General features: G+C 45.6%; 1 pseudogene across 1 annotated transcript in view; it reads left to right on the forward strand.

Moving 5' to 3' along the window:
- The window catches only part of LOC146821920 (glutamine amidotransferase-like class 1 domain-containing protein 3, mitochondrial pseudogene), a 103,171-nt pseudogene extending 98,740 nt beyond the window's left edge, over positions 1-4,431 (forward strand). Inside the window, exon 3 of the transcript XR_014962785.1 lies at positions 3,733-4,431. The product of XR_014962785.1 is annotated as a glutamine amidotransferase-like class 1 domain-containing protein 3, mitochondrial pseudogene (transcript). The remainder of the gene's footprint in view (positions 1-3,732) is intronic.
- Positions 4,432-14,777: the final 10,346 nt, after the last annotated feature.

The following is a 14,777-nucleotide window of genomic DNA, read 5'->3' on the forward strand; positions in this document are numbered from 1 at the left end:
CACCTACTCCATCCCAATTCCCCCATTCCAATCCAATCCACCCCACACCAATTCACCCCACACCAATCTACCCCACTCCACTCCAATCCACCTCAGCCCAATCCAATCCACCCCACTCCCTCCCCAAGCCACCACACTCCAATCCAATCCAGCCCACTCCAATCCAATACACCCCACTCCAATCTGCCTCACTCCAATCTCCAATCTGCACCACTCCAATCCAAAACAACCTGCCCCACTCAAATCCAAAACAAGGTGGCCCCCTCCAATCAGCTCCAATCAGTGCCAATCTAAAACAATCTGCTCCACTCCAATCGTCATCACTCCAGCCTGCCCCACTCCAATCTGCGATAGTATACCTTAACTCTGCCGGTGAGAATGTTCAAGAAAATGAACCTATCAGGTGAATCTGTCTTGTTCAGGTTACTCTGAGAAAAAACACTCATTCCCATGGAGTTATAGGAAGCTTCTGCTTCCCCAGTACACGGATGTTGTGCATTAGGATGTTGCTAAATATGAGCACAAGAAAGACATTCTTTTAAGAAGCAAAGGTGCGACTAGCTTTTTTTGACCAAGCAAAAATTGCTCCCTTACATAGTAGCTTGGTTATGGGTGTTATGATTCCCGAACCTGGATGAATTAACTTCTTATAAAAATGTGCAAAGCTTTAACAACTTTGAATAGTTTTGACTGTGGTAGGTTGAGGCCATTGAACAATTGCTGAAACCTTTTCATCCATCTGTATTTCGAAAAATGCACAGTCATATAAACATGTCATAATCAGTGATACTTTGGAGCAAGAAATCTTTTTGTCCCTTTACAATAAAAAACAAAGTCTATGAAATGAATTAAATTCTGAACTCTTTTACAAATAAGGCCAAATGTTCAGAAACATAGTTCAAAGGTTGCTTTCAAAGTTCTCTTTACAACACAAGTTGATTTCCAGAATATGTCTCTATATTGAAATTGTTCTTCAGCTAGCTTCAGAAGAAGTAACTGCTTTCCCAATACAAATCGCAAATCCAAAGCAAGGGTCCTGGCTGTGGCAATATTTGTAGCAGGATGGCCTAGCTAGTACTCAGTGAAACACAAGTAAAGTTATACCTGATAATCCAAGATGGCCCCCATGATCGTGAGAGTTCAAGGATTCCTGGGAAATGGAATTATGTTGTTGGTGTTGTTGTGAATCTCCACATGCATGAAGCCTTTGACAGGCTAAGCTGACAGTATGTGAATACTTTCAGTCTGTCTACCCAAGAAATAAACAAAATACTGGCGGGTCAGAGCACGGTGGCCCCGTGCCTCACCAATCACTAACCTTAAGCTCTGTCTCCACATCTGCCTTTTGACACCATCAATTCAGTGCATTGAGCTGCAATAGACAAGAAATAAATGTAATCATGAACAAACGGCAGACCCAAAACCCTCTCTAGGTATATTGGTTACTGTAGGGCTGCCAAAACCTAAAGCTGCCTGTAATGTGAGACCTCAAACACTGCTTAGTGTGAAGCTGTAGCTTAAGTGATGATTGTTTGCACATTAGAAATGAAGGGTGTGCCAACACCACCTAATTCACTCTAACTTGGTTCTCTGTTGCACAGTGTTGCAATCACCTCCTTGACTGAACTTTTAAACAAAGTCATGGGAGACACAGCCGGCCAATTATCCATAAAGTTAATTTCTTGATCATTAAATGCACCAGTTACAAGAAAGCAGACATACATGTGTGCAATGTTATTATTGGCTCTCTTTGTTACACAATTTCACACGGATGTATGTCGTTACAACGCACACTTTTACAACGCATGCACTTACAACGCATTTTTTACAACGCAAAATCCATTACAACGCACTACACTTACAACGCATGACACTACAACGCATTTTTAAAAACTACCTTTACAACGCATACCATTACAACGCATAATATTAAATTGCATTTAAGGTAAGTATTAGATAGTATAGGGGTAAAAATTACTTTTGTAACTCCAGGGGGTGCAACAGTAGGGTAAGTGTTGGATAGTATAGGGGTAAAAATTACTATTCTAACTCCAGGGGGTGCAACAGTAGGGTAAGTGTTGGATAGTATAGGGGTAAAAATTACTATTCTAACTCCAGGGGGTGCAACAGTAGGGCAAGTGTTGGATAGTATAGGGGTAAAAATTACTATCCTAACTCCAGGGGGTGCAACAGTAGGGTAAGTGTTGGATAGTATAGGGGTAGAAATTACTATTCTAACTCCAGGGGGTGCAACAGTAGGGTAAGTGTTGGATAGTATAGGGGTAAAAATTGCTATTCTAACTCCAGGGGGTGCAACAGTAGGGTAAGTGTTGGATAGTATAGGGGTAAAAATTACTATTCTAACTCCAGGGGGTGCAACAGTAGGGTAAGTGTTGGATAGTATAGGGGTAAAAATTACTATTCTAACTCCAGGGGGTGCAACAGTAGGGTAAGTGGTGGATAGTATAGGGGTAAAAATTACTATTCTAACTCCAGGGGGTGCAACAGTAGGGTAAGTGTTGGATAGTATAGGGGTAAAAATTACTATTCTAACTCCAGGGGGTGCAACAGTAGGGTAAGTGTTGGATAGTATAGGGGTAAAAATTACTATTCTAACTCCAGGGGGTGCAACAGTAGGGTAAGTGTTGGATAGTGTAGTGTAATATTATGCGTTGTAATGGTAGGCGTTGTAATAGAATGCGTTGTAAAGGTAGTTTTTAAAAATGCGTTGTAGTGTCATGCGTTGTAAGTGTAGTGCGTTGTAATGGATTTTGCGTTGTAAAAAATGCGTTGTAAGTGTAGTGCGTTGTAAAAGTTGCGTTGTAAAGGTTGTTCCCCTTTCACACAAGCACCACAATGACTTGATGGTCATGCTTAACATTTTAGTGAAACGTACGGCCGGCTAGGTTTCAGGGGCGAAGTGGCCCATAAAGAAATTCAATCAGCGTCTGCAGCATTTATTTGTCTAGACGGACTTTGGCATAGGCTGTCAGTCAGATATGGCCTGTGAGATTACTACTCGAGCGCAGCTGTCTGTTCAGAGGCAGTCAACAATTTCCCTATAGGCCACTCTAGGCCAGTCTGGACCAGCTCACATGTGGCGTGGCATTTGTCTTTATTGGCATTCTGGTCTCTACAAAAATCAAAAAATATGTCAGCAGGCTGGTGCCTGAGACTGGCACCTGCCAGGCACTATAAGACTGTCGGCCTCAAGCCTATTGGCCCTTTCAGAGGCCCAAACATATCATAAAATGCACTGTCTCTCGTGTAGACCAGTGGAACTCTGAAACTAGCCTGGCCGTACACATTCACACAGTGCTGTGGAAGTCCAGACTCAATAGACGAGGAACACATCTGACCAGACGCTGGAAGGAATACAGGAAGAGCAAATAAGATTTTTGCAAAGGTCTGCAGCTCTGAAGGCTGAATGGCTGTGGTAGTTTCATGACTTGGTTCTGCATGACTGAATCACCCAAATCTATTCACTCTGAAGCGGTGACTGCCCTGCCAGGATATCCACAGCTTCCTGTCGTCCAGTTCACTTCGACAATATATTGCCCATGCCGGTGCACAGGTTGCCTGACTAAACAGGACATCTACTGATTTCCCACTAGCTTACCTCTGAGTGGAGACAAAATACACTGCAATTGATTAGCACTTCAATGGCAATTCAATAAACAAGAAGAATCCATTGTATACAATTTTATTGTTTATTTTTATTTTTTCGTGCAGGCAGTATGGCAGCGAAGAAGCTCGTGGCTGTAGTGCTGGCTGGCTGCGGCGTGTTCGATGGCAGCAAAATCCATGAGATGTCGGCCGTGCTCGTGCACCTCAGCCGCAGGGAGGCTAAAAATATTTGCACCAAACATTGACCAGATGCATGTAGTCGATCATTTGAAAGGAAGTCCTACAGAAGAGAAGAGAAACGTCCTTGTTGAAAGTGTCAGGCTAGCACGTGGTGATTTTAGTGGTGGTGATTTTAAAGATTTAGCGAACATCAAAATTGATGACTTTGATGCTGTCATCTTCCCTGGTGGCTTCGGTGTGGCAAAGAACCTGTCCTCCTGGGCAGTGGAGGGAAATGCATGCACAGTTAATGACCAAGTGAAGTCCACACTTGAAGCTTTCCACAAAGCAAAGAAGCCCATTGGACTGTGCTGCATTTCTCCAGTATTGGCGGCTAAGATCTTCCCAGGCTGTGAAGTGACAATTGGCAAGAATGAGAATGTTGATGGACGGTTTCCTGATGTTGCGACTGCTTTAGCTATAGAACAAATTGGAGCCAAACAAACTAGTAAAGATGTTCATAAATGCCATGTGGATGAAGCTAACAGAATAGTAACTACATGTGCCTTTATGTGCAAGGCCCCTCTGCATGAGATTTTCGATGGTATTGGCACACTAGTGGATGAACTGTTGAGGATTGCCTAAACTGGATTTGTGTAAAAGGTAAATAAAATACTTTCACTGTAATTGATTAGCACTTCTATGCCAATTCAATAAACAAGAAGAAATAAACAAGAACAAATACTCCTGAGGCGGAAGCCGGGAGCGGAATTGTATTCTTTTAACTTTTGAGTGTCACTGTAATTTGACTGTTTTTTAAAACTTACTTCATCTTGGGTACTTCCTAGGGCTGGCACCCCACTTGACAACCCGCACAGCGGATCCCATCGCTGATCGCGGTCTCTGTCAACAATCTACTTTGACTGACGCCATTGCAGGCGTGCACCGAGGCCACGCCCCTTCGAGGCCACGCCCCCCACCGACGTTTAAAGGCGCTGAGAACTAGCGCGCCTTCAGAACAAATACTCCTGAGGCGGAAGCCGGGAGCGGAATTGTATTCTTTTAACTTTTGAGTGTCACTGTAATTTGACTGTTTTTTAAAACTTACTTCATCTTGGGCACTTCCTAGGGCTGGCACCCCACTTGACAACCCGCACAGCGGATCCCATCGCTGATCGCGGTCTCTGTCAACAATCAACCTTGACTGACGCCATTGCAGGCGTGCACCGAGGCCACGCCCCTTCGAGGCCACGCCCCCCACCGACGTTTAAAGGCGCTGAGAACTAGCGCGCCTTCAGAACAAATACTCCTGAGGCGGAAGCCGGGAGCGGAATTGTAGTCTTTTAACTTTTGAGTGTCACTGTAATTTGACTGTTTTTTAAAACTTACTTCATCTTGGGCACATCCTAGGGCTGGCACCCCACTTGACAACCCGCACAGCGGATCCCATCGCTGATCGCGGTCTCTGTCAACAATCTACTTTGACTGACGCCATTGCGGGCGTGCATCGAGGCCACGCCCCTTCGAGGCCACACCCCCCCACCAACGTTTAAAGGCGCTGAGAACTAGCGTGCCTTCAGAACAAATACTCCTGAGGCGGAAGCCGGGAGCGGAATTGTATTCTTTTAACTTTTGAGTGTCACTGTAATTTGACTGTTTTTTAAAACTTACTTCATCTTGGGCACTTCCTAGGGCTGGCACCCCACTTGACAACCCGCACAGCGGATCCCATCGCTGATCGCGGTCTCTGTCAACAATCTACTTTGATTGACGCCATTGCAGGCGTGCACCGAGGCCACGCCCCTTCGAGGCTACACCCCCCATTAGCGCCCTCCCCCTACCAATGGATATGTGCCTTTGGCGGAAGCGCAGCGGACGAGCGCAGCGGGCGCGCCGTCAGCGCGACGAAGGCATGCCTAAGGCAAGCCCGTCTGCGCCCGTCCGCGCCACGACGAGCCTAGGGCCAGGGACTATAGACCTCTCTACTCAAGTAAGATTGTCATATCCCAGAGACTTCCTTCTCCAACTGAATCAATCCTTACAGCCTGCCTGTACTACTGTTTTTAAAGGCGAAAGCTTGTCTGCCCACTTCCCTCATTGTCCATTTAAATTTACTCCTGCACTGAAGAACCAAGCACCTCTAAAAACCATTAAAATGGCTTTGCTAAACTGCAGGTCTCTGCCTAAACATGCGCAGGAAATTCACATGCTACTAGAAGAGGAGCAATTTGAGATTCTGTTTCTCACTGAAACATGGCTCACCCCAGGCTCAGACTTTGACATTGTACAGGCACTACCACAGGGCTACCTCCTACAACACTTGGACCGGGCGAAGGGAAAGGGAGGAGGGATTGCTATTATCCACAAAGACCAATTTCCATGTAGATTCCTCGATTATCCCCTATCGGACTGCGAAAATGTAAATTTTAGCATTCAATTGTCTCCATGCAACTCCCTCGCAGGAGTCCTCATCTATCGCCCACCAGGGCCTCTGGGTCAATTTTGCAGCTCCCTTTTGGAATTTTCTATGGCCATGTCTAGCACTTTATCCAACATGTTAATTTTAGGGGATCTTAATATCCATTTCGACAACAACGAGGATAAAACTGCATCAGAACTACTTATAGATTTGGCTGCTCTTCATCTCCATCTTCAGAGCGACCAACCTACGCATTCGCTGGGTCATTTACTTGATCCAATCATATGCAATAATGATGATCTGAAAACTAATGCCCCGATCCCCCTGCCATGGTCGGATCATCGGCTCATCCCCTTTAGGTGGGAGATTCCTTATATCTCTCCTCCCAACAATCCCCCCAGTAAACTGACACGCCGTTGGGCCAATTTGGACACTGAGAAATGGAAGCAGGCTCTGGAACTCCTTAAACCTAACCTTGAAATAGATCCTGCTATAGCAGATATGGAGTTCTCTTCGTGGATTGAAAATTCTCTTAACTTGATCCTTCCTAAAAAACCGAATTCGATTTCCCGTAAAAAAACCTCTTCCCCATGGTTCACCCAGGAAACTCGCCATTTGAAGAAACTCTGTAAAAGGGCGGAAAGAGTGTGGCGGAAAAACTTCGACCCTAATAGCAAAAAGGACTACAGGCTGTCCATTCGTAACTATAAAAAAGCCCTTAAAACTGCTCAAACCGTTTTTTTCCAACAGAAAATTAGTGCGGCATCTTGCTCATCCAGGGAGACCTTCAATATTGTAAAACAACTTCTAAAATCACCAGAACCCACAGGTTCAATTGATCCTTCGGACAACCACTGTGATAAGCTGGCCACGTTCTTTGATCAAAAAATACAAAATATTCTGCAGCAACTTCTGCCCCTCTTCCCGATGGACCCTTTACCGCAGTATGTAATACAGGTTAACAACCTTAACACGAGTTTTGATACATTCGCCCCCATTAGTCCGGACACTCTTTCCTCCACTCTCCTCTCACTCAAAAGTGGTTCACCAGCGGACCCCGCCCCAGTAAAAATTCTAAAGCAGGTAGCACCTACCATTCTTACGCGAATGGTTAATGTGATCAATGCCTCTCTGACTAACGGACTAGTACCCCTTAGCTGGAAGAAGGCAAAGGTCAGGGCCCTACTTAAAAAACCAAATTTAGACCCCTTAACCTCTCCAACTTCAGGCCGATTTCCCTTCTCCCATGTATCAGCAAGATAGCAGAAAAATTCATCAATTCCCAACTGTCTAATTACCTCGAAATTAACGAACTTCTTAAATCGTCACAGACAGGTTTACGCCCGGGCCAGGGCACCGAAACTGCGATGGTTACGGTGGTCGAGGAGGCCAGGAAGATCATGGATGCAGGAGGATCAGTGGCAGTGATCCTCCTGGACCTAAGTGCGGCCTTCGACACGGTAAACCACCAGATCTTAGCCCAGTGACTCAAAGATCTTGGAATCTCAGGTACTGCCCTGTCCTGGCTGAAATCTTTCCTTCAGGACCGTTCATTCCAGGTGATTGAGGGCATTTATACATCTAAAGAAACCCCCATACGCTGCGGAGTGCCACAGGGCTCTTCTTTGAGCCCCACGCTCTTCAACGTGTAAATGTCCCCCCTGGAAAAGATAGTTACCCCTTATGGGATCAAACTCCTGACGTATGCAGATGACACGCAGCTGGTGGTGTCTCTTACTCAGCAGGAAAATCCCAACATCGATCTTTACTCCTGCCTGAGAGACATAGTCAGCTGGATGGACAGATCTCACTTGAAGCTTAACGGCGACAAGACGGAGATTCTGGTGATGGGGAATCAGGCCCACTTTCATCCAGACTCTCTCTGGCCCCCATGCATGGGCAAGCCTCCTACTCCCAAAACCGAGATTAAAAGCCTCGGTTTATGGCTAGACCAAAACCTTACCATGCATACCCAAGCTAGGAAAACGGCTGGAGTCTGTTTTGGCCTCCTGCGCTCCATCCGGAAAATCCTACCATTACTCCCTTTCCAATCAAGGAAACTTTTGATCCAGGGCCTCATCTTGTCAAGGTTGGATTATGGAAACGCATTGTATCTGGGTGCACCGCGGAAAGTTACTACTAAACTTCAGGTTGTGCAGAATGCGGCAGCCAGGATTCTGACCAACACTAAGAGCCGCTCTTCGGCCAAACCAGCCATGAGAGCTCTGCACTGGCTACCAGTCGTGGAAAGAGTGCAGTTTAAGGCACTCTGTATATCGCACAAAATTCTCAATGGAAAAGCACCCTCCATCTTCAAAGACCTTGTGACTCCCTACTCCACCTCTAGATCCCTTCGATCTTCTAATGCCCACCTTATTCGGCCACCTAAAATTAAGAGATCACGCTCAGGAGGTCGACGTTTCTCACACCATGCTTCCAAATTGTAGAACTCCCTCCCTTTCGACCTCCGCGCACAACCCAACCTTCTGACATTTCGTAAATCTCTGAAGACCTGGCTGTTCCCGTGAGCTTCCTCTTTTTGACTCCACCTGTACTTGTTCAGCGCTGGGACGCTTACGGGCAGCTATGCGCTTTAGAAATCTGGTAACATAACATAACATAACATAACATCTATTGTATACAATTTTAATGACAGGGATATATAAAAATCTTTACTAATAAATGCAATTATTTACTGCAAATATATGTCATATGTTGTTAAAGTATCAAATATTACAAATATATCTTTCACTACCCTTGCACATAAAAATATGTTTTGTAAAATCATAGAGTCAGTAGCTCACTCAGTTCTTCTGCTTGGTTTTATGAGGTCGTGCCTGCAAGACACTGTTGTATATTTAAAAGGGGTTGGAGCCCACCCATTGCTTCCCATTTGTTGGCTTGCGTGGCTTCTTTAAAGCCTCGTAATTCATCAAGGCAGGCCTAACATAATTTCCGTTCCTCTCTGTTGAGCAGGGACCAAGAATTGATTGATCCAACTTAATCAGTGCCCATCCATTGTTTCTGACGTGATTGAGGTACTATATTGTTCTGTTTAACATTTGACTGGCATAAACATGTCCAACAGGACAAAAAAAATTGCAAAGAGTTCTTTTCAATAGTTAAGGTTCATGTATTTTGCAACGTTTTTTTTTCTCGCTTTGCACTCATGTTTTTTATTTGTTTTTCTTGTGGGTGCTGTTCTCAAAAGATGAGGATTATCTTCAGTAGTGGCCCGTCCCCTGCCAAAGTGGCAGGACGGGCCGGAGGAGGGTGCTGGGGAGGGAGGGTGAGGGAGGGATCGGGATACAAATTAATAATTTAAAAAAATAACTTATTTGATCACCGCTGCTGATTTCCGCTGCATCAAGCTTTTCCGGGCACAGCTCCCAGAATGCACTGCGGCCAATCCTGACGCTGCATGAAAGCAGCATCAGGATTGGTCTGAGCGCTGGGACTTTGCGCTCCCAGGCAATCTGGGAGTCTATGCCTGCTTTCTCCAGCCCCACCACTGCAGCTGGAGCTGGAGAAAGCTTCACTGCGGGTTCAATCGGGCCTGAAATGGCCGTCAAACCCTCATGCGCAGAGAAGGGACAAGATAGTGCACTACCACTCCCCTACCACAGTGTCATCCCCAAGACTCGTCCCCAAGACTCATCAGAGTCCTAGGGACAGGTCCAGGGGGATTAAAATAAAACGATAGTAAAACGGGTTTAAACCCCTTTTATTATCATTTTATTTTTCGGGTGGAGACGGGGAGGCAGCACTCTTCCGCCCTAATGGATGGTCCACAGCTGATTATCTTATTGCAAAGCAACATATTTTCTTTCTAATGTGTAATTTCTCAAATTATGCTTTAACACATAATTGTGCCATGACAAAGCAACATATTTTCTTTCTAATGTGTAATTTCTCAAATTATACTTTAACACATAATCGTGCCGTGCATGCCAATCCACCCACCCCAATCTGCCTCACTCCAATCCATGCCAATCCAGCCCACTTCACCCCATACCAATCCGCCCCACTCAATCCATCCACCCTAGACCAATCCTATCCACCTCACCCTTCTCCAATCCAAAGTACTCACCCCAATCCAATTCACTCCAATCCACCATACTCCAATCTTCCCAACCCACCCCTTTCCAATCTGCCCCACTCCAATCCAAAACAATCATCCCCGCTTCAAAACAATCTGCTCCACTCTAATCCAATACAATCTCCCCCACTCTAATCTTCCGCACTCCAATCTGCCCCACTCCAATCCAATCCAATGCAATCTGCCCCACTCCAAATCAATCTCCCCACTCCAGTCCAAAACAGTCTGCCCCACTCCAGTCCAAAACAATCTTCTGCACTACAGTCCAAAACTATCTGTCCCACTCCAATTCAAAATAATCTGCCTCACTCCAATCCAAAAAATCTTCCCCACTCAAATCTCAAACAAAACTCTAATCAGCGCCAATCCAAAATAATCTGCCCCACTCCAATCTGCACCACTCCAGTCTGCACCACTCCAGTCTGCTCAACTCCAATCCACCCCACCCAACCCTACCCAAGCTGCCCACCCCATTTTAATCCACCCCATCAAGTCCCACGCACTCCAATCTACTCCACACCATGGCAGTCCAACCAGTCTGACTCTACTCCAGGGGGGGGGGGGGGGTTGGGCTGCCATGGAGTGGAGTAGATTGGAGTGTGTGGAACTAACTCTATTCCAATCAAATCCACCCCAAGTTCAGCCTACCCCACCCAATCCAATGCATATGGCTCACCACACTCCAATACACCTCACTCCAGTCCAATCCACCCTGCATCAATCCACTCCACTCCAATCCAACTCACCCCTCCAGTCCAGTCAAACCTACTGTGAAATTCAAGAAATGAAGTAGACTGTGATGTGGTTTTATCCAAATGGTAGATTTATTCTTTAGTTCAATCAGGACAGGAACATTTGAGGATAAGATGGTTGTAGTAGTATTGAAAGTAGCATCAGGAAAATCAGCCCCACCGGGAGCAGATTCCCTGCTGCTCAGCCAACATACAGCAACTCATAATTCTACTCATACACACAGGGAACATTCTGTGACATCACTTACACTGGCTGAGCAGCAGAGTACCGAACACAGAGAAAGAACTAGACAGAGAAGAGAGCAGGATACCACACACCTCCCTCCCTAACGGAGACAATAACAAATAAAGAGGCAAGAGGGATGGAAGTTAGAACAAATAAGTTAAGAGAAAGGAAAAAACAGGTCAAAAGACACGAAACACACACACACACCCTTTCAACAGAAGAGATATGTGTGCAATAAAGAAAGCAACACAATAAACATAAAAGCAAGTGGGTTTGAGCCCTCAGAAGTGTCCCAACATCCGGAACAATGCAATGCGCACAACAGTAAAACCTCACTTAATGTGGTTTGAGTATAAGTATAAGAAAAACCCACCACCACTATGAATTGCACATCAAACATGCAAGCATGGAGTGAAAGTGCCCACCAAACGTAGTTTGAGTAACAGCATCAGAAGTACCCATCACTACACAGAAGAAATTTGAAAACAGCACCACCACCAGACAACAGTAAATGCAAAAAATGGAGCGAAAGTCCCCGGGAAAGTGATTTGGGAATCCATCCACAGCAGGATACCGCACCTACCTACTATAACATGGCAAAAACACATTGCTAAAGCCGAAAGCTTTTGTAATCACATGCACCGGACCTTGCAAAAAGTTCTTAGCGGAATCTTCCATGGTAAAGGTATGATCACACGTACTATGTCCCACTGAAACCTTATCATAGTAGGTCTGAGGACGTCCCACAAACAAATTCCCCTTCTGCACTTGATCTAATTCTGTAGGTCCATAACTTCCCTTGGATCTGTGTAATCTCTCCTCCTCAGTCCAATCTACTGGACTCTCTCCTGCGTTTCGTGTCTGGGTTAGTTTTCTATATCTATCCTCAATCTGGCCAATAAACTTCTTTTCAGTTTCGAACAACAAGCAGGTCAAATTATGTCTATGCGCATAAGCTGTGTCTAGACTTGTAGTCGGTATGAAATAAGTCCGAAGTCTGTCTTCTGACTTATAATAATCATACTTATTCAAATGCTTAAATGCCGGAACTTCAGGAAGTACTGCATCATAATTAGAAAATAAATACTCTAACTGTTTCCTTTCATAAAACAGGCTAAGCAATAAGCTGCAAGAAATCCCATATGTTAGTGGAAGATGATGGTATCTAATACCCTCATTTACAGAAGAAGGCAACTGCATACACACATAGCAATCCTTCGCATCCATCGCATCAACATACTCATACAACAGCTTCGCATAAGCATTAAGTTTGAAATCACCCCTAGATAAGTCTACATGAAATCTACGACTTTCTTCAAGTGTCAAAGCTTTTTGAGCTCCTACAGAAACCCCTTTTTGGCTGGAAGTGGTAGGTGTAGGTGTCCCCTATACCTCCCCCTCCTGCTCGTGTGACACTATATATGAGGCTGCAACTACCGCAACTATAACAGCTATCACTACCCCTAAAAGTGTACCTATCACTAATTTAGCCCTACGGTGAGTATTTCCAGCTTCTGCCATTTTCAAAAAGTTCTCAGAGTTCACTTCGATGACAACAGGTAAAAGTCTCTTTCTCATTCAAGTGTCTCTTATCAGATCAGTTCAACCACCACACCCTGAAGCTGGAAAACCCCTAGCAGTTTTCCGTTCCTTATTTACACAATCCAGAAAAAGACTTCCCTAGCCTTCTTTCGTTTATCTAACGGAAAGGTCCCTAAATTTGTTCTACTTCCACTCGGGTCTAGGTTATCTTCTTTCAGACTTATATACAACAAAAGTTCACCATTAGTCCATAACAATATACGATCCCAAAAGCTCCAGGACCCCCTGCAGAATTTCAATTCCGAGGTGTCATCAACTCCTGAGGTGCTGGTATGACAACAAAAGTCGGAAAGGCTAAGGTTTCCAAAATCAGTTCACGAACTTTACTCAGAAGCGGTGGACTCGGAATATTGAGGGTCAATATCCCCTCGATCTCCAATCCTGGAATCTTCAGCAACACTTCTACCCTCAGATTCGGAGAACTGCTGACCAGCGTCAAGTATTTCAGTCTCCCCGTGCTCGGTATGCCTGGCATCAGTCACAGCGTATGTCCACTCTGGTGAGGCGTACCTTCTACACGGCACTCTTGCTCTCCTCGACTTTCTCAGGCCACCTTTAGCTTGCTCTTCGTCAACCTCCTCTGATTCGGACGTTTCAGAAACTGGGGCAAGATCTCTTCCCGGTGCCACTCGCAAGTTCACCCGCCTCTGACCCACGGGCCAAACTCTTTCTGCTTCTGTGACACTTCTGCTCTCCCTTCGAATACCCTGTGCACTATTTTCTTCTTCGGCAGAGTTTGACACTACTCCACCCACAGCAACACTTTCTTCATCTGAGTCAGATTCGGGGCTTCGACTTGCACTTCCCCTTTCAGCTCTGTCTATTGCACAACCAACTGCATCAGCAACCCTTACAGCTTGACTTGCCCTCCCAGATGGCTCTGCCACCTCAGCTGGATTTTCATTCACGAGAGGGGCTGTATCTTCCAAGGGTGCTGGAACTCTACGGGTATGGGAGGCATGCACCCAGTTCGGCAATCCCCCACACTTCACTGCTGTATTCGTTACCAGGATTATCTGGTATGGCCCACGCCAACAAGCATCCAGGCAACTCTTCCTCACGTGTTTACGCACAAGTACCCAATCCCCTGGGCACAATTCGTGGCACAGGTCACTTGCGGCTGGAACAGCTGCTGCTTGCAGCTGCTGAGACACAGAACGGACTACGTCAGCCAGGCCTTTACAGTAGTCGAGAATCAAATCATCAGTGATGTTAATCAAAGCAGTGGCAGGTATCGCTGGCAAACGCAGCACTCTCCCCAGGAGGATCTCATGAGGCGACAATCCAGTCCTCCTATCATGCACACTTCGGAGACTCATGAGAACCAAGGGTAATGCGTTTGGCCATTTCAAAGAGGTCGAAGAACACAGTTTAGCCATTCGGGCTTTCAAAGTCCCGTTAACTTGTTCCACAATCCCAGAAGCCTCTGGTCGATAACTGCAATGCAACCTTTGGTCCACATTCTAGGCCGCACAAAGCAATTTCATAACCTCACTATGGAAATGCGTTCATCTGTCTGATTCAAAAGAGGTCGGGAAACTGAACCTCGGGATAAGCTCCCTCAGTAGTAGCTTGGCTACAGTGAGTGTGTCACATCTACGAGTTGGGTAAGCCTCCACCCATCTAGAAAAGACACATACTACAACTAATATGTACCTCAACCCATTGCACCTCGGCAGCTCGATGAAATCCAGCTGCATTCTGTTGAAAGGCCCACCTGACCTCCCAGTATTACTCAGAGTCACCGCGGTCCTTTTCCCTACATTCATTTGTTGACACGTAACACATCTCTGACACACAGCTTCAGCTACTGCACGAAACTTTGGATTGTACCATGTTTGGCGAAACACTCGCACCATTGCATCTCTGCCAAGATGTACAGCACCATGTATC

The sequence above is a fragment of the Triturus cristatus genome, chromosome 6 (assembly GCF_964204655.1).
Source record: "Triturus cristatus chromosome 6, aTriCri1.1, whole genome shotgun sequence".
Taxonomy (NCBI): Eukaryota; Metazoa; Chordata; class Amphibia; order Caudata; family Salamandridae; genus Triturus; species Triturus cristatus.